This window comes from Thamnophis elegans, chromosome 1, assembly GCF_009769535.1.
Source record: "Thamnophis elegans isolate rThaEle1 chromosome 1, rThaEle1.pri, whole genome shotgun sequence".
NCBI lineage: Eukaryota > Metazoa > Chordata > Lepidosauria > Squamata > Colubridae > Thamnophis > Thamnophis elegans.
The window spans coordinates 88,583,329-88,601,580 of NC_045541.1; the positions used below are offsets into that span (position 1 = coordinate 88,583,329).

General features: G+C 38.3%; 1 protein-coding gene across 10 annotated transcripts in view; it reads left to right on the plus strand.

Annotated features, from left to right (window-relative positions):
- Nucleotides 1-2,495: 2,495 nt before the first annotated feature.
- Nucleotides 2,496-18,252, plus strand: part of TEAD1 (TEA domain transcription factor 1) — a 224,421-nt gene continuing 208,664 nt past the window's right edge. For 3 of the 10 annotated variants that reach the window (XM_032223615.1, XM_032223622.1, XM_032223606.1), the window contains exons 1-2: nucleotides 2,497-2,901; nucleotides 3,711-3,841. The gene's annotated coding sequence lies outside the window, so the exon portion shown is untranslated. Of the gene's footprint in view, nucleotides 2,902-2,927; nucleotides 2,965-3,376; nucleotides 3,574-3,710; nucleotides 3,842-6,813; nucleotides 6,866-18,252 lie in introns of those variants that run through there. The other 7 variants (XM_032223564.1, XM_032223596.1, XM_032223631.1 and 4 more) reach the window with 5 other exon arrangements.

Consider the following 18,252-nt stretch of genomic DNA (forward strand, 5'->3'; position numbering starts at 1 on the left):
GTTAGCTTGTTTAGCAGTTCCTTGATTGGGTATTATTTAATTTCTTGATTGTTGGTCTGATGTTAATCTATGCTCCTCACAGAGATGGTTGGTATGGAGATGTTTTGATCCTTTTATTCCCATTTTGGCCTGTTGTCTCTTTTGCACAATAGGTAGATGTTATGTTCATGTGTTTAACGGTAAAGGTAAATTTCCACTGTCTTGTTGTGTCCGACTCTAAGGGGCGATGCTCATCTCCATGTCTTGGCTGAAGGAGCCAGTGTTGTCCAAAGACATTTCCATGGTCACATGACCAAGACTATATGTTGAAGTACACAGAAAGCCTTTCTACCAAAGTGGTACCCATTTATCTACTTGCATTTACATGCTTTCAAACTACTAGATGGGCAAGAACCAGGGCAAGTAATGAGAGTGTATCCCATCGCTCAGGTCTTGAACCCAGGCTGTCAGCTTTCAGGCTGACAAGCTCAGCATCTTTAACTGCTGAGTCATCATGCCCACTTTTATGTCTGTATTGACATTGTCAGAGGCCAGGCTTTCAGGAATTCTCTAGCACTTTTGGACTTGATTTGGTCTAGGATGGTCAGTTTCCCAGTTGACAATATGATTAAATCTGCCCACGTGTGAAATCAAAGTTTTCATCATGTCTTCAGACTGCCGGATGGTGTTCATGGATGTGTTCTACTAATGTTCATGTGTGTTTATCTTACATAGTGGCTGTTGCAGTCTTTAAACTGCACGTAGATGACTCCTGTTTTTTCTTCTGGTCTTGCTGTCTTTTAGTTTACTTAGGATGTTTTGGAAAGTTTTAGTTGGTTTGTGTGCTATGCTGATTCCATGTGATTATAATAATCTATAGGTAGATTCTGAGATGTTTTTGATGTAGGCAATGTTGTCCTTTTTCACTTGTTTTGGTTGTGCTGTATTGGGTGGAGTGCTCAGGTACTTTTTGATGAAGTTACATGGATATCCATTTTGCTGGAAAATGTTGTATAGAATCTGCTTCCTAACAAAATGGAGGGCAAGGACAGCTTCAACCAGGGAATAGGTACTCACAAGATGCTGGCTCTCAACCAACATGATGATGAATGCAGTGTGGTATATCACGGGGACACCAAGATTTTTTAAAAAACTACTATAAAATGGAAATAGCTAGAGGTGAATTTTGGCTGCCTTTGTGGTGGGCTGGGGATGAGCCAAAGGTTGTACCATGAGGCTATATCTTCTAAATATGACCAGCATATTTAGCATAGATTATCGCTAGGTGAATGTGAGAGAACCGTGATGGTTAGATGACTTCAGAAGATGCAGTAAGTTACTAGAGTGAGAGAGAAAATCACAATTGGAAGGAAAGGGGTGTCTTTTAAAACAGGAGAGTCCAGTGTCACAAGATAGCTTGTGTTTGCATGACCCATGACTTATCCATAGTAACTTTGATTTAACCATTTTCTCGCATTCTCTGGACAAACACAGTAACGTTAAGCTAAGCCCACAATTATGCCAAGTTTGCATACAAATAGTTGCCTAGTCTGTAGTGAAGGGTGCCTCTGGTTCCCTTTCCCCAAAATCACGACGCCCCACCGTTCCCGAGGCTTCCTTCCTTTGGCATCCAGCTCTCAAATGGTTAAACGAGATAAGTTCGTTACCGAAAATCCCCAAGGAGCCTCTTTTCTGCATGGGGAAAATGACATCGATTCCACCCCGGGAAGAGAAAACACGCGTTGTGGAATCACACAATCGCAGCCGTTGAAACAAATTCAAAAGTGGAGGAGTTGCCGCGCTTGAAATTTTTCTTTTTTATAATCACCACACCCTGAGCAAACAAACTAATACTAACAAACTCCCGCCCAGCCTACTTTCCCAGTTAAGGCATCCTCGTTGGGATTTGTTCCTGAATGACGCGCTTTTTCTTCCCCGTCGACTCCTAAGAGTTATAATATCGTGTTTCACTGAAACCCGGCGGCTTTTTCTTTCTCTTTCCTCCTCCTCGTTGCTACGATCGATTGCAGGCAAATTCCAGCTGTCGCCAGCGCGCACTCCAAGGAGCTCCAGAAAGTTTGCATCAGCCAGCCTTTCTCCCTCAGGGCACTGAAAACCTCGTTCTCTGCCGCCTATACATCCTCCTCCTCTTCCCCCACCCCGCCGCCCCTCGACGGGAGCCGCAGCTGGAGCGATCTTGGCTCCGCCGAGTGCCCTCGGCTCCGCCCTCGCGATTGTGCCTCGGCATGTGAGCAAGATCCCATTTCAAGAGGCTCCTCCGCTTGCGCCCGCGACTAAGGTGGCTCGCGAGGACACCTCTCTCTCTCTCTCTCTCTCTCCGCCCCCTCCAACTTTTCCCCTCCCCATGTGATCTGATTCCTCCCCCCCACCCCCTTTTCCCCTCGCTCCCTCCTCCCCTGGACTTTCCTATGAGGTCACCAGCTGCTTCCTGGCTCCTCCCCTCTGCATCCCCTGGCTGTTGCGGGCCGTGGCTCCGCCTCCCCTGTAGAGAGTCCGCTCCTCGCGTTCATTTCATTCCTCTTCTCATTCCGAACATTCTTAGCATCGCTCGCGCTGCACAAGCCCATTCGAAAGCCCAGCCCGCCCTGCCGCCACCGGTTTTGGGGGCAGTAACTAATCACTTGAAGGGCTTCAATAATCCCGCAAGCCAACAAGCTGTAGAGCCCAAGACGCACACACACAGTGATTTTTTAAGGGGCAAAAAAAAAAAAAAAACATCCAAAAAACAACCAACAAGCAAAAAAAAAACAAAAAAAAAACAACACGAAGGCTATAGACATTTTTAAAAGCAAGGCAAAAGTCCCCAGGGGAAGCTGGAAGAAGTTTTGAAATTGATTTGCACAAAAAAACAAAAAAAGAGAAAGGCTGGTGGTGTTTGCAAAGGTGGGGAGTGGAGTGGAGGTAAGTTTTGTGCGTGTGCGTGGAGGGGCGAGTGGAGGCTGGAGGGAGCAGCTTCTCTTTACGGTTCGCTTTGCTTTGTGTGGCAGGGAACGGTGGATGGCGGGAGGGGGGGGAGGTCCTCTGTTATTTACTTGGGAGAATCGTGTCGGTTCCCCCCCCTCTTTTCACGCCCCCCTCCCTTCCCGCGTCTCAGTCTCCGCAGGTGAACAGAGGGGAGAGGAGTTGTGGGGGGGAAAGCGAAAAATCAGGCAAAGTAGCCTTGGGAGGCAGGGGAAAGCTGTTTCCAGCGGAGTTTAGCCTGATTTGGGTATTTAGCCAGAGCTGCAACAGGCGGCCGCGCCGTTCCTCTCTCGCCCTCTGCGCCTTATTGCTGTTTGCTGCTTTAATTTAGTTGCCTGAGTCACTGCTTTGCAGCCTGGCGCGCGCGCGCGCACTCTCTCTCTCTCTCTCTCTCCCTCTCTCTCTCTCTCTCACACACACACACAATCCCGCGCGCGCGCACGCACACACACACAAATCTTTGGCATTTTTCACATTTTTCGCCGAGGAGAAATAACTTGGGAGCAAATCAGGCCTTGAATAGTAAAATGAACCCATCCCTTGAGTCCCTCATCCTAGCGCTGAGCTTTTGTAAAAAGTGTCTGGATCGGAGATTTAGCTGCCTGTTTAGAGGTGTGAGGTTTTGTTTTGTTTCTTCCCTTCTTTTCCCCCCGTTTTCGTTTCTCCCCCGCCCGTCCCCCCGTTTTTATCCCTCCTTTTAAAGATGAAAGAAGGAATGTTCTCTTTCGTTGCTTCTTTGCTTTCTCCAGAACTGCTGCTGCTTAATTGCACATTCAAGTGGAAAAAATTTCCGGAGTCAGCAGAAACATTGTATCCCAAAAAGACAACAAAGTCACAGTTCCAACAAAACGAGGAGATTGTCCCTGGAAAACTTCCTTAGGTAGGAGCCCAATGTTTATTTATTTTCCTCTAACCTTTTACAGGAACCTTGTGCATCCCCTCCCTACAGGTTAATAGTGCTGCTGGCCAAAAAAAAGACTCTTTTGTTCCACAATTCACACTGTCAAAGAAAGGAAGTCCACTTACATAGGGGGGTGGGAATTAAGTTTATCTAGATCCAAAACAAAAAAAAAATAGGAAGTGAGTGATAGTTTGCTAGCCAAACTCTTGTTTTTTATTCCAATCTATTGAGGGAGATGGACAAACAAGAAATGTATACAATTCTGGATTGGTTTTCTTTTTTTAAAAGCACCTAACATTAACACTGAATTAAAATATTTTTGAAAGTATGAAAAATCAGTGTCACCTGTGTTTCTCAGGAGAATAGTTAAGAGATTAGAAGTGACATATCCCCTCTGGATATGGGGATATGTCTCCATATTAAATGGCCTTCAATAAATGCCTCCAAAGTTGATGGGCACCTACCTTCCTTTATTTCTAAATGTAAGTGTCTTTATGTTTTAATTTCAGGTGTGAAAATCTCTCTCTTGCTATATATTTTCTATTTTTTAAAAAAAAAACATTTTACTGTTTATGTGACTTCTGGCATGATGTATCTCTATTCTGATTTAAAATAGCCAATGAATAAAAGTAGCTCAGCTAAAACTCTTTATCAGGAATACTAAACATTCTAATCTGTAAATTAATCAAGTTAAAGAAACATCCTTAGTTGTAGTTTTGCAAGAGTAATCTAGATAAGTATCAGTATTGAAAGCAGTTAAGTAAAAGATCACCTTTCGCTAAGCTTACAGTGCATTTTATCTGGATATAGAAATTGTACAGAAACTCACAAAAAGAAAAAAAAAAGCATTATGTACAGTGCACTGGGAACACAAATTGTAAATAGAAATCTGGTCTTATTTCATACAAGATTTAAAGAAATGTGCTCCTAAATTTGGAATGGTTGTCCTGGGGTACATAGTGCATTGCCATCTCTATAAATAGTTGGGGAATACCACTGCAAGGACATTAGACTGTACTGACAGTGTTAAAAAGATTCCAGATAATTCAGAGGCTGTTTTACACTGCCTTACTTCTGTATCTCTGTACAGACAGCAGCTCCTGCCTATTTTTCAAATGGAATGCTGAGAATTCATATTTCTCTTCAAAAGGTCAGGAGTACAAACTTAGGGCCTAGCTGAGTTTTAGAAAGGATTCCTGTGTTGGAGGGGTACTTTTTTAGTATTTTCACAGCTCCCCACAATCCATTTTAGATTTCTTCATATTTTATTTTAATTCATGTTTATGCCGTGATGATTTGTTAATAAAGTTAGCCATAACTTTGAAATTCTGATTGCATTAAATATTTTCAACATTTATAGATGCATTGTTTAGGAAAATAGTTTGAGCCTTTGATTCCATATTCTCCCCTTTTGCTAAATGAAAGTAATGGAATGATAAGATCTGAATGTATGTGATTGCTGTTAATAATTATTGATGTTCAGTTCTGCTGAAAACATTTAAAGTTATCAAAAGCAACTGCACAGTCTGTTAGATGTATAATTAATATTGTATTTAGGTCCAAACTATGTTCATTGAAGTTATCACAAGGAAGAGACTAGAGTGGAGTGTTGGTTTTGAAAGAAAGTTTAGTAAACAGTGGAAAAGAACAGTTTTAGCACAACTAAGAACTTGGCCCTTAGTGAATTCCATCTGGAAGATTTTTAGTGTTGGAAGAATGTGGCTTTTATGTGTGTTGGTTGAAAAGCCACTTTAATAATTTGAAAGTAACACTTTTTTTCTTTTGCTTAGATGGTGAATAAATTTTTGAAAGAGGTAGCCTTTTATGGTAGTTCTTCATTGCTAACGAAAGTTAAGATTAGAAACATGAACACAGTAAGCCCTAACATGTTTGTAAAAAGCAAAAAACATTGCTAGAGTTCAGCAATTAAATTATATTAAAAAAACTTTTTAAAATGGATATATCTAGAGGCATTAAAACAAGAAGGGGTGGAATTAGTATTGTAGTTGTTAACATGAAAGTATTATGTAGAATTGCCCAAAGGTGTACTAGAACTAAATTGTAAAAACTTCTAAGCAATGGAAAGTTGAAGGAAAAATAAATATAAATGTTTTTGTGTATATGTATAATAAAAAATGGCAATTGGGTAGCCATTATCCTACTACTAAATGAGCTGTGATTTCTGTGAAAACAATGTATTTTATTTTAAAATATTTTGGCCTTATTGTGAAATTTGATATGAAGCATGTGCATTTAAGTAAGGAATTGATATCTTATAAGTTTTTTAAGTTTTTAACCTAGCAGGTTTTCTGGCACAGTTATGAGTTTCACACTGTTTATCTGAAATGGCTTGATGCCTTGTTTCCTAAAGCTGCTTCATTAGTTTAGGATTTAAATATTTGTTGCATCAAAGCCCTCATATTAACATGGGATGTGTGTTTATTTATGCTGTTATGCAATTAATTTTTTGCTGATTTGATCATTAAGATTCTTACGTTTTGAGAATTTTGAGAATTGTAATCTAGACAGTAATTTTAAAAAATAAGAATATAGCTAAACATACAATGTGGATATGAATTGTAAGCAAGTATATATATATATATTCTCATTATGGTTCTGCATAGAGACATAGAGATATATTTGTCTCCATGGTTTATTGTAGTGGACATTTTTTTAAAGTTACCTACGATATACAAGTGAAGAAGTCTAATAAGGATGTATTTCAATTGGAAATATATTTGTGCTATGAAAATTATATCACTTTATGTGGAAGCTGTTGCTTTTTGTGGCCGCACATGATCTTTACTATAGAATCATGTAGAAATCATAAACTTAGAAATGCAACAGTTAAACATTTTCTACAAACATCTTATGGTATTGATAAGTGTCCTTTTGTAAATCTAGTCAATGTAATAACCAATTGATCCCCAAGTCTGTAAATATCTTTTCAGATATCAAAGACACATCAAGTTAACAGATCACTGGAATCTTCTTGACCAGAGGGTATGTGGGGGGATGGGAGATGGGAAATATGCATGTTCGGAAGCGAATCTACTACATTAGCTATGCATTTATCCTTGGAAGTTCTTGCTTAAAGATAAGAACAGATCTTAATACAATACATGCACACACTTTTTAAAATATTCCTCAACGGCAAAGTGATCTCAAGCTGATGTTTTATGATGATGCAATTTAGAATCAGAAACAAATGTACTTTTTAAATTTATTTTGAAGCTTCATAGTCACTTTGTAAGCCTTGCATGCCAACTTGGTAGACTAACATTCTTACATCACAACAGCAACTTGTAGTGTTGGCACTTATCATCACGATTGGCTTGACACCCTGGATTTATGATTGGGCTCCCAGGAACCTATCTTATAATGCTGCTTGGAGTGGAAAGACTTAATTGGGGATTTCTAAAGTAGATCATATTGTGGTACAGTATTACAAAATCCTGATTAGTTGTTATAGGAGGATTTTTAGATGATGAGTCTATGCTGGAAAATAATCTTCAGTGTTAAACAGACACTTTCCTGGGAATGCTTACTCACAAATAACTGTGTCTAGATCATAGACAGACTATATTGGAGTCCTTTTTTCATAAGAAGCAGTTTCATACCCCAAGGAAACTTGTTATTTTATAAAACCTCAAGTGGAATTTTATTGAAGGCAAGTATTTTATTTGCTTTCAAATTATTTTAAGCAATTTGAAGCTTAAAATAATTGAATGAAATTATGTGATTATGTCCTGTACAAGGTATGTTATTTTATAACCTTTGCTCCTAAGCAATTCTAACATAAATTTCAATAGCATTTAGGTCACCAGAATACTTGGGAGCAAAAGTTTGCACCTCAGTTTGGTATTATTGGAAGGAGGGTATTAAGGTAAGAATGAAACCTTATAATACCTACTAATACCTGCCTGCTATAATACCAGTAAGGCCTCCTAGCTTTAATGTAGAGAGCAGGTTTTACAGGAAATGTAGGGGAAGAATTTGAAAAAAAGAGAGAAAAGAATATTTTGTGAAAAATCACTGACTTCCCTTTACTTTCAAATAATAGAAATTACAATAGGATTATTTTAAAATTGCCTGATTCTTTATTATATCTAGCCAAATAAAATTGAAGTATGCTAATAGTTTTTGCTTTTCTTTTGTTTCAGCAAAAGATTCAAAGCAGCCTAATGTTTTGGCAATTTGACAACTATTTCTTTTATCAAGACCAAAACTTAAAAAACTATTAGTCAAATGATTATAATTTCATTCCCATTGATCTCTAATATCAGTGTATTCTATTATTTTAACAGTACATAAACTGAAAGCTACTCAATGGGAAATGTTAATTATGTGAGAACATATTGAACTTACATTCTCTGCAGCTAACTCTTTAGTGCATCTGTTGCATTGCTTTATCCACAGACTTTCTGAATTATTATAAGTCAGTGTCATACTAGCTTTTGGAAAGAGTTCAAGATGGTATTTTAAGTTAATATAAAGGCATCCTAAGGAAAAGTGTTAATATATTCAGTTCAATAAGAAATTCCATGTTGAAAATTATCTTATTGGCAGATCAGATGATAGCAGAGATTCTTTAATTCTTTTAATTCATTTTTGTGTGCTATATCTTCTCTCTCTCTCTCACCATCCAAACATAGCTAAATTGAATTTATTTGAAAATATATGAAATTCAGCTCATAATGTCAAATTAAATACTATAAAGGTCTGTCACATATATTAATAAACTTTTTTTGTGGTGAAGGCTTTTGAGCACTTGATTTGCTGTCCTTAAGGGATGCTTTTAAGAGCAATATGAAAACATACATACATATGTACATACGAAACTTATAATCCTTCATTGTAAATCAGATGTGAATCTATGACTTCTACAGAAGTCGAGTTGTAAATCACTTTTTTCTATTACTTCTTGCCACCTTACCTTTTTGACATTGGTTAAGACAATAATTTCTATTTGCTCTTAATGTTCTCAAAAGTTCTTGCAGAACACAATAATGATTTCCGATTCGCTAAACTGATACAATTACAATTTGTTCACAGGATTTGTCAGCATTATATAGGATCAGAGCATTAATTTCTTTTGCAGTTGCAAATGAAAGCTTCACATTCCCCCCCCCCCCCAGTGTTTTGTTCTTTGCTACAGTGCTGCACACGGTGTTGCTGAAATGCATAGAAAACCCCATTGAAACAAAATGACTTCATTGGAGTTGGCACGTAAGAGCAGGCAGAATCCACTTCGGCCATGCTGAAATAAAGGAAGCCAAGTGTTTTAAATAGCCACTCCCCTTGGCCAGAATGTTTTGAGAGAAGCTCATTGTCTCCCTCTGAGCTCTAGCAGTTTGTCTGCCTCTGTTAACTCTCCCAAACCAGACAGCTCGCTTTTGAAAATTGACATCTGGTTTACTCTTTGTTCACCTGTTTTTTTAAAAATGCAAATAGATGTGCATGCATTTGCCTTAGAGGCGTTTTTTGTTTCTTTTCTATGTGTCTGGGGTGGTGTGGGGGGGAAAAGCCACAGAGGGTTCTGTCAATGCTTCCAGTAGAATACTATATGCCCTGTTGTTACATTAGTAAGAGACCAAAAATAAAAAATAAAAGTTTTAGCAGCATATGGCTACTTTATTTTTAGATAAGTTATCAGTGAATTTAGCTGATCAATAGTAGTTTTATGCATTTCATGTTTGGATTTCCAAGGAGCTTGGTTATTCCAGATGAAGATATTCCTTGAATGCTACAGGAAGAAAGCAGAGTTATCATTTTATTGGAATTGTTTATTTGCTTAAATATGTAGTTATAGCCATATTACTTTATAACCGTGATGGCGAACCTTTGGCATACAGAGCTGTCTCTCCAGGCACACAAACCATTGCTTGTTGCTCTTCCTGGTTCCGGTTCGCTGGCCAACTGGTATTTATGCATTTGAGAGCGCCAGAAACCGGAAGAGCAGCTGTACACATGCGCATACTGGGAAGATGATCTTCCGGTTTCCAACGCCCGCCTGTGCATCAGCCAGCTAATCTTTGCATGCATGTGCACCAGCCACCTGGTCTTCCAGTTTCTGGCACACACGCATGGGCAAACATCAACTGGTGCGCTGGAAACTGGAAGATCATCTTCCTGGCATGCGCACTGGCCGGCTGCTCTTCTGGTTTCCAGCATGCGCACGGGCCAACACTAGTCTACAGTATATATTTCAATTGTTGAACTAAGTTTGCAGTTATTGGAATGCTTGACTTTTTTTTTCTTATAGCAAATTCTGCCTATGGCTTAGCTGGTAACTATGAATTAATGCAGTGCTTGGATAAATTTGGGCCCTGTGGAGTGACCTGGAATTCTTTTGACTCTCCTTTGTTTCTTCTTAAATCTTAGACCTGATGTGTTCATCTCTTTCAAAGATTACCCCAGAAGAGCTATTTCTGAAATTGCATGGGTTACTTAGAAATGAAATACTGTAGATTTTAGATACTAAATTCATTACTGATTAATACATCCCAAACTTGGAAATTGGATATAAAATCAATATGCTTCCTTTTCAGCCCAGCAAAACAATTTTAAAAATGTTGTCATCTGTGGGTTATTGGTAAAGTACTAAAAGGATATTTTAAACTGGCCCAGGACCCACCTGCGTGCAAGCAATCTAAACATATCGAGTCTAAATGTTTCTGTTTAATAGATCAAAACAATAAATATAATTTATAACACATGAGAATTCTTATGATATAAAAAAACCTTATTGATTCAATGTTAGAATATAACTGCAATAATTGAAAACTGCAGCGACATTACTAATTCTAACTTTAGTAACGTTGAATTACTTATATCATTAATTTGTTTTTAAACTTCTGAAGAATTGGGAGATTTTAGAACAGGCACAGAATGCAATGGGATTTTTTTTATTTGCTTATTCTTTGTTTTTGGTGTAGAAAATATTGGTTCCAACAACCTTCCATTTTTGTAACTGGATGATTTTAGAATACGATTGTTTTCTGTTGCCCTCTGATCCTGCCAAATTCATTGTTCCTGGGATTTTCTTATTTGACCCATCTTTTTTTAAAGGATTATACACTGTACTCTCTTGTCTCTTTTCCATCCAATTTGCTTGTACTACTTTCTCAAGGGTATTTTTCTACCGTAGTTTTTTTTTCCTTTTTAAGGCTCACTATTGTTTTGATATTTCAATTTCCCATAGTAGTGAATGTGCCCCTCCCAACTTCCTTTTCTAAGCTTTTTTTAAAAAAATATGTCACCTACTGTTACCATTCTCATTTTCAGCAGTGGTTGCTGATTTCTAATCCAAACATTAGTTCTTTATGCAAATCAGGTTGTTTGGTATGAGCTTTTTCTTTCTCATTTTATGAGTTGCATGGCAACATTTTCCAAATACTTAGTTTTATCTAAATAGTCAATTAAGCCAGTCAGCTTAATATCTCTGTCCTTCCTAAGATCTTAATATCTTTGTATCTCTGTGTTTAAGAAAAAAGATTTAAAACTTTTCAACTATCTTTAGATTATTCATCTGAGAAAGACATTTTTAGAGAGACAAGATGTTTGAGGAAGTTAATACAATGAATTTAAATCTTCTATTTGGTGCATTGACTTTTTAGAAACACCTTATCATTATTTTCTCTTACCTTGAAAATGATCAGAATAATAAGTTTTATACAGCACTCAAGTATTGTTATCTCTACAAATAGCCAAAAACTGAAAAAAACTAAGTATAGTTTTCAATTTTAGCACTACAGATAGTTCTCAACTTACAGCAGTTCCTGTTTAGTGACCGTTCAAAGTTATAGCGGCACTGGAAAAAGTAATTTATGACTGTTTTTTACATGAACACTACAGCATTTCATATAGTCACATGATCAAAATTCAGGACACTTGACAACTGATTCATGTTTATGATGGTTGCAGAATCCCGGGATTATGTGATCCCCATCTGTGAACTTCTGACAAGCAAAGTCAATGGGGAATCAAGACAACTGTGTTACTAACTGAAGAGCTGCAGTGATTCACTTAACAACAGTGGCAAGAAAGGTCATAAATGGGGCAAAGCTCACTTAACAAATGTCTCACTTAACAACAGAAATGTTGGGCTCAATTGTGGTCAAGGACTACCTGTATAAAACAACAGTCCCCAACCTTCCTGGGGCTGCAGAGTGGCCAGTGGTGGGAGGGGAGAAGAGAGAGGGGATTCCTGCTCGCACGTGAAACTTCATTTGCGCAAGTGTGTGCACCCACTACTCACACAAACGGAGTTTTGCATGCTTGTCCACTGCTTGCATGGCCCAATTCCCAACAGATTGGGGACCCTGCTGCTAATCTTAACAACTTAATTAATTATTCATTTTTATTTAATGAGGAAAGTAGTTCTGGGACTGAAGTCATACATATCAAGATTTTCTCATCTAATAGTAGCATTTATATAGATTAGTACCCAGGTTGCTTTCTGATTTTTCTGCTGTATGCAGGATTATCATTTATCATTGTAAAGACGCTCCATCTCCTTCCCTGAATCTGTTGTCTTCTCCCTCAGAATCTAAGGCCAGTCAGGAAGATTGGGTTTGTAGGATGTCACAAATGGAGCTGTCAAATAAGCTGGGGCATATATATGATATATTCCTAGCGCCGAGTAACGGAGTGAGCTCCCGTTACTTGTCCCAGCTTCTGCTGACCTAGTAGTTTGAAAGCATGTGAAAAATGCAAGTAGAAAAAATAGGAACCACCTTTGGTGGGAAGGTAACAGTGTTCTATGCGCCTTCGGCATTTAGTCATGCTGGTCACATGACCACGGAGACAACTTGGGACAGCACTGCTCTTCGGCTTTGAAACAGAGATGAGTCTGACCCTTAGAGTCAGGAATGACTAGCACATATGTGTGAGTGGAACCTTTACCTTATATATGATATGTTCCTTCCCAGGGTCTTTCAGTCTCTGAACAGCCTCTAAAACTAAATATTCTAGATTGCTCGTCTTACACTGTCAGTTCTCCCCACTGAAGGGAGGTATTAGGAAAAAGTTCACAAATGGTACAGGATTGTTCCAGACTAGGATGGAATGATGGAAAACTAAGAATCTCCACTACAAATTGCAGATAAATCCATATAATTGATTTAAATGTGCCATATGGAGGGGTGCTATCTGGAAGAATTCTTAATGTGTCCAACAATAATGAAGGAGGCATGGTGGTGACAGGAAAGGATTAGTGGGAGTCCTTGGCATAATTCATCTGAACCTTGAGGACTCATTGGGTGGGCATTTGGAATGGGGAGGGTTAAAAAGAATCATTGGATAGCATTTCAGACCATACATGGCCTAAAAGAAACTGACATGAGCTGACCATAGGAAAAAAAGCAGGCCAATTTTCTTGCTAGAAATGACATTATTGCTACAAGATGGTATGTGCACACATACATGTGCACACACAAACTATGTGCGATCGTGGGTGCACCTCGGTACACCCACGTTACACCTGTCCTCCGCGAGCTGCACTGGTTACCGATCAGTCTCCGGATACGCTTCAAGGTGCTAGTCGTAACTTATAAAGCCCTTCATGGTATTGGATCTGGGTACTTGAGAGACCGCCTGCTGCCAATTACCTCCCACAGACCCGTTAGATCTCACAGGGTTGGCCTCCTCCGGGTGCCATCTACAAGCCAATGCCACCTGGCTATTACCAGGGGGAGGGCCTTCTCTGTGGCAGCTCCGGCCCTCTGGAATGAACTCCCCGCAGGGATTCGGACCCTCACCTCTCTCCAGGCCTTCCGAAAAGCCGCCAAAACCTGGCTTTGCCGGCAGGCCTGGGGGTGATGAGTTCCCTCCCCTCTCGACATGTATGGTTGTGCGATTGTTGTCGACTTTTATTATTTGTATTTTGTCTTTTATGTTCCCCCTTTTTTTCCCCTTTGAATTGTTCGCCGCCCTGAGTCCTCCCGGAGAAGGGCGGCATACAAATAATAAAATACCAATACCAATACCAAATACCTATGTATATTAATATATTTTGATAGTGCCACAATTTTAACAACATTCGATGATGCACAGAAGAACATAAAAGCAGTTTTCCAGTGAGCATAGACAATGAATAAATAATAAATAAGGCTGTTCTTTTTGACATTAAGCTAATTAAAGTCTTATTTAGAAAGGAAAGTTTTGTGTAGCTTCCTAAAAGGAGCAAGGGGACTAAACATATCTCAAGGGGAACACATTTCATAGTGTCAGGGCTACTACAGAAAATTCCTGCCTTCATGCCATGCCCTTCTTGAACATAATCTATGTGAAGTAATCCAATGCTATACTAAGAACACTTTTATAGAAGATGGAAATCACTTTGAACAGAACTCTTTCTGTTTCATCCTCCATAGATAGATGATGCAGAACATAAGTGGAGCTACTTATCTTAGTACAGGGATCGGCAACCTTAAACACTCAAAAGAGCCATTTGGACCCATTTCCCACACACACACACAAAAAAAACAAAACACTAGGAGCCACAAAACCCTTTTGACATCTAAAATGAAGATAACACTGCATATATCATTTTTATCTTTATGCTATGTATAAAAAAAACTGCAGTGTGTTGCATTTATGAAATCAATGAACTGCTACAGAGAACACAAATTTTTATTTCTGCATGCAACAAAAATATTTTGAACTCAGAAAAAAAGATGGGTTGAAAATCTTAATAAAGCTTGTGTGCTGGTGGGTGTCACACATTGGCAGTTGTGATGCATATTTTGACAGGGAGCCAGAATAGAGGGATGAAAGAGCCACATGTAGTTCCAGAGCCGCAGGTTGTAGAACCCTAGCTTAGTAGGTGAAATAGAACTTTCCAAAAATGTGCCATGAATTGGCAACCTCTTTTCAGAAATGAGATGATTCGGTCAACCATATTTCCAGAAATCTATTGAATAAATGGATGAATAATCTCAGGAATAGAGGAGAGGCTGTGACAGGAAGTGAAACATGAAGTCAGAGATAAAATATAAGTTATTGTCAGAATGGCATCCAGGATCTTGAGACATTTACGTCAGAAATAAAATTTGAAGCTGCAGAAGAGAGGGAGTGTGACAATTGAAACCCATTGTTGAAAAGACTCTCTTAGCCTGCACTACTCGAGGCAGGAAGAAGCACAGACCTTGCTATCTGCTCTAGTGGAAGGCCATCAAAAGTCACAGAGAAGAAGAGTGATTTTAACTAATCCTAAATATCTACTTGTCTGGCTATTGTGACACAGCTGTAAGACTTCTCTTAGAGAAGGAAGAAGATACAGTATAGCTAGTTGCTGTGAAGCAATTCCTCCTCTTTCCAAGAAAAGATGATGGGAAAACTAGGGATACTCTGAAGTTATCTAACCAAACCAATACATATGTGTGAGATGTTAACTTCTCTTGTAACAACATGGACTGGAAACTATTCTTCAAGATCTTTCAGATGTCTGATTACTAATATTTATTATACACGAGTAGTCTATTTTTAAATGAGAAATTTACATGCAGACAAGTTAAAATTGGAGGATTCTGATTCATTTTCTCAGTGGGGATATGTCTTGTCTCTTTTTAAGAGTTGCACCTGTTGGTGGTTTTGGAAATAGCTGCTAGACTTGTCATTATGACAACCAGCTGTCATAGCAGGACAGGTGGTGAGGGGGTGACAAAGATTTCCAGGTGCAAAATGAATGTGGTGGGAGGATCATAGTACAAGAAATAATCCAGTTTACATGCTAAGTCATTGGAGTGCTTGTTCTGCAGGCTAGGAGATATAAGAGATAAGAATGTTAAAATGGGGAAAAATTGTGACCTTGTGACCATCTGTGTAAGATTATGAGAGGGTGCTTGATACATCGTGGAAGATGGTGCTAATGTTCTAAAGCATCTTTGGTAGCCAAAAACTCTTAGGTAAAGATACCATAATTTAACTCTCCTGGTCTTTAGGGTGTCTGTATTTTGGGGGAAAAGAGAACAAGCTGTCATCAAACTCTGGAGCAGATTATGGAAGCTAATCAGAAACATCCTGAACCACACAGGACAGCGTGAATCTGACTAATGGATGGTAGTGAAGTAAATGCTTGCTTGAGTAGAAGAAAACCTTTTGGGGTTTTGGAATCCTACTTTAAAAGGATCCTTTTCTTGATGAGAGAGCAGTACAGTTGGTTGGAAGGGGATTCTCAGCAGGACATATCACCTGTGAAGTGACAAGGTCATTCACAATATAAACATCTTACACCCTCCTTTGCAGTCATTGCTTCATTGCAATTCTATGAATCTTCCATTGATAGCTATGGATCAGTGGAATTAACAACCAAAGTTTCTGAGATGACCTTTCAAATCAACCAATCTTTTTTTAAAAAAATAAACGTTTTATTATATTTTAAAGAAGACATAAAAATTAAAAGAAACTAGTACAGAATAAGGAAAACAGAGAGAAAAAAATAAATGTGTAGAAAGAAAGAAAAGAAATAGAAGTTCTAATTTCCTTTGCAGAGTATGATTAAAATTACCTCTTGCTCTGATTTAAAAAAATCTTCAAAATCACAAATTATGTGCATATTTTTCATGCAAATAATGTAGAAGGGGGTCAAATAAATTAATCATGTATTTCATTTGATAGTTCTCTTCATTTAAGTTAAACTTTATTCATTATAACTAACAACTGAAAGTGTGTGTGTGAGTGCATGCATGTATGTGTATACAGTGTGCTTATCATACTTTAAGGCTTTGTATTTTATGGTTGCCACACACTTGACTGGCTATTGTTTGACCTATTTGGCTTTTTCAAATGTAACTTGCAGTAGCAAAATTCCAGACGGTTTTGTGCCAGAAGTGAGGTTGTGCATTTTGCAACTCCCTTGGTCAAATTGATTAAAATTACTACACAAAAGTGGTGAGAAATTCCTTAGGTCTTGGTGTGATGTGTGATTTGCATTGTTCATTTGCATTGAACAATGAAATAACAAATCTGCGAAGATACCCATCATGCTTGTCAAGCTGAAAGGCAGGTATTTGGTGTCAGGGTGTTGTTGCTACTGCAACAGCGACTGTGTATCTTAGAGTCTGATACTGGACTTGGTGTTTCCGTCCCACCTGCTGGTGTAAGAGTTGGTATTCAAACAGATAAAGATTCAACTAGTTGTGTAAATAGCTAGCTGAAGATCTCCATTATCTGTGAAGATAGCTGTTTGCTCTCCAGTGCACAGTAAGACTGTGAGAAAAACACTCGGAATTTTCAACCTCATGTAATCAGAGGCATATTGGTTCTAAATTGAAACTAATTAACTTGCTGCTATCCTTGTACTAGTACTCCATTAATCTTAATACATATTGCTAAACCAATACTTTGAGATAATCATACTTGGATAAAAATCATTTTTTATTCAGGAAGTTGCCAAAGTTAACCCGGTGATATCCTCTGGGTTAACAGGACATCTGGGTTGCAACCCAAGCAAGACATTGGAATTGATCCAGTAACAGTGGAATTGTTAGATATTTTGGAGTTGTTGTTTAGTCTAGAGATTTGAATGCATGCTACCTTCTCATGGTCTTTTGTGAGTAACATGAAGGCAAATGTGCTGTCAAAAGATTCATAGTGAACATAGTATTTCCCTCCAATCTTCACCTTCCCAGATAGAGATAAGAATAGCTAAATACATTTATTACAGAGAATAGTGAAGTTAGGCATATAAACAAGTTCTTGTCTTGTGGCATCTTCCTGATCCACTAGTTAACATGATTAAAACTAGAGCCCCCTTGAGTCTGTGGTCAGGAGGCTGCTCATTTCCTGGCCTTGAAGGTCCTTGTCACCTGCCTCTTATTGACTCAACAACTCTTGTTGATTATGAGAATCAGAGAACTCTGACATACAATTTCAATTCTTATATTCTATGTGAGATATTGGTGTACAGTTTTAACTTAGGAGAAACTGTTCTTGAAACTTTGGAAAAAGTATTTGCTAATGAAAAGAAAAATATCTTGTGCAGCCAATTGAAAAACATCATAATCTCATGTTCACATATTTTACAGTCAATGAATGAAATATTTTGGACTTGGCCTGTTTTTCTAAAATATGAAATTACAACCGCTGGATGTATCTGATCATGACCTGGATGCAGTTTTAATGCTACCAAATACCAGACTGAAAACCGTGTGAAAACATAATTTCATAACTGTGTCTAATTCCTAGTACTGTCTGGTACTACAGTGTTCATAATTTCAATGCGATTTTCCAGCTGATGACCCATACTACAATTGAGAACAATGGGTATTGAAAATCAGTCCATCTGGAGACTATCCTATTGTAGAAAACGTTTACAGCATATCACTGAAACACAGTTTGGTCACTGTAAAGTTGTAGAGTGTGGAAGATCAGATGGTGTTTTAAAG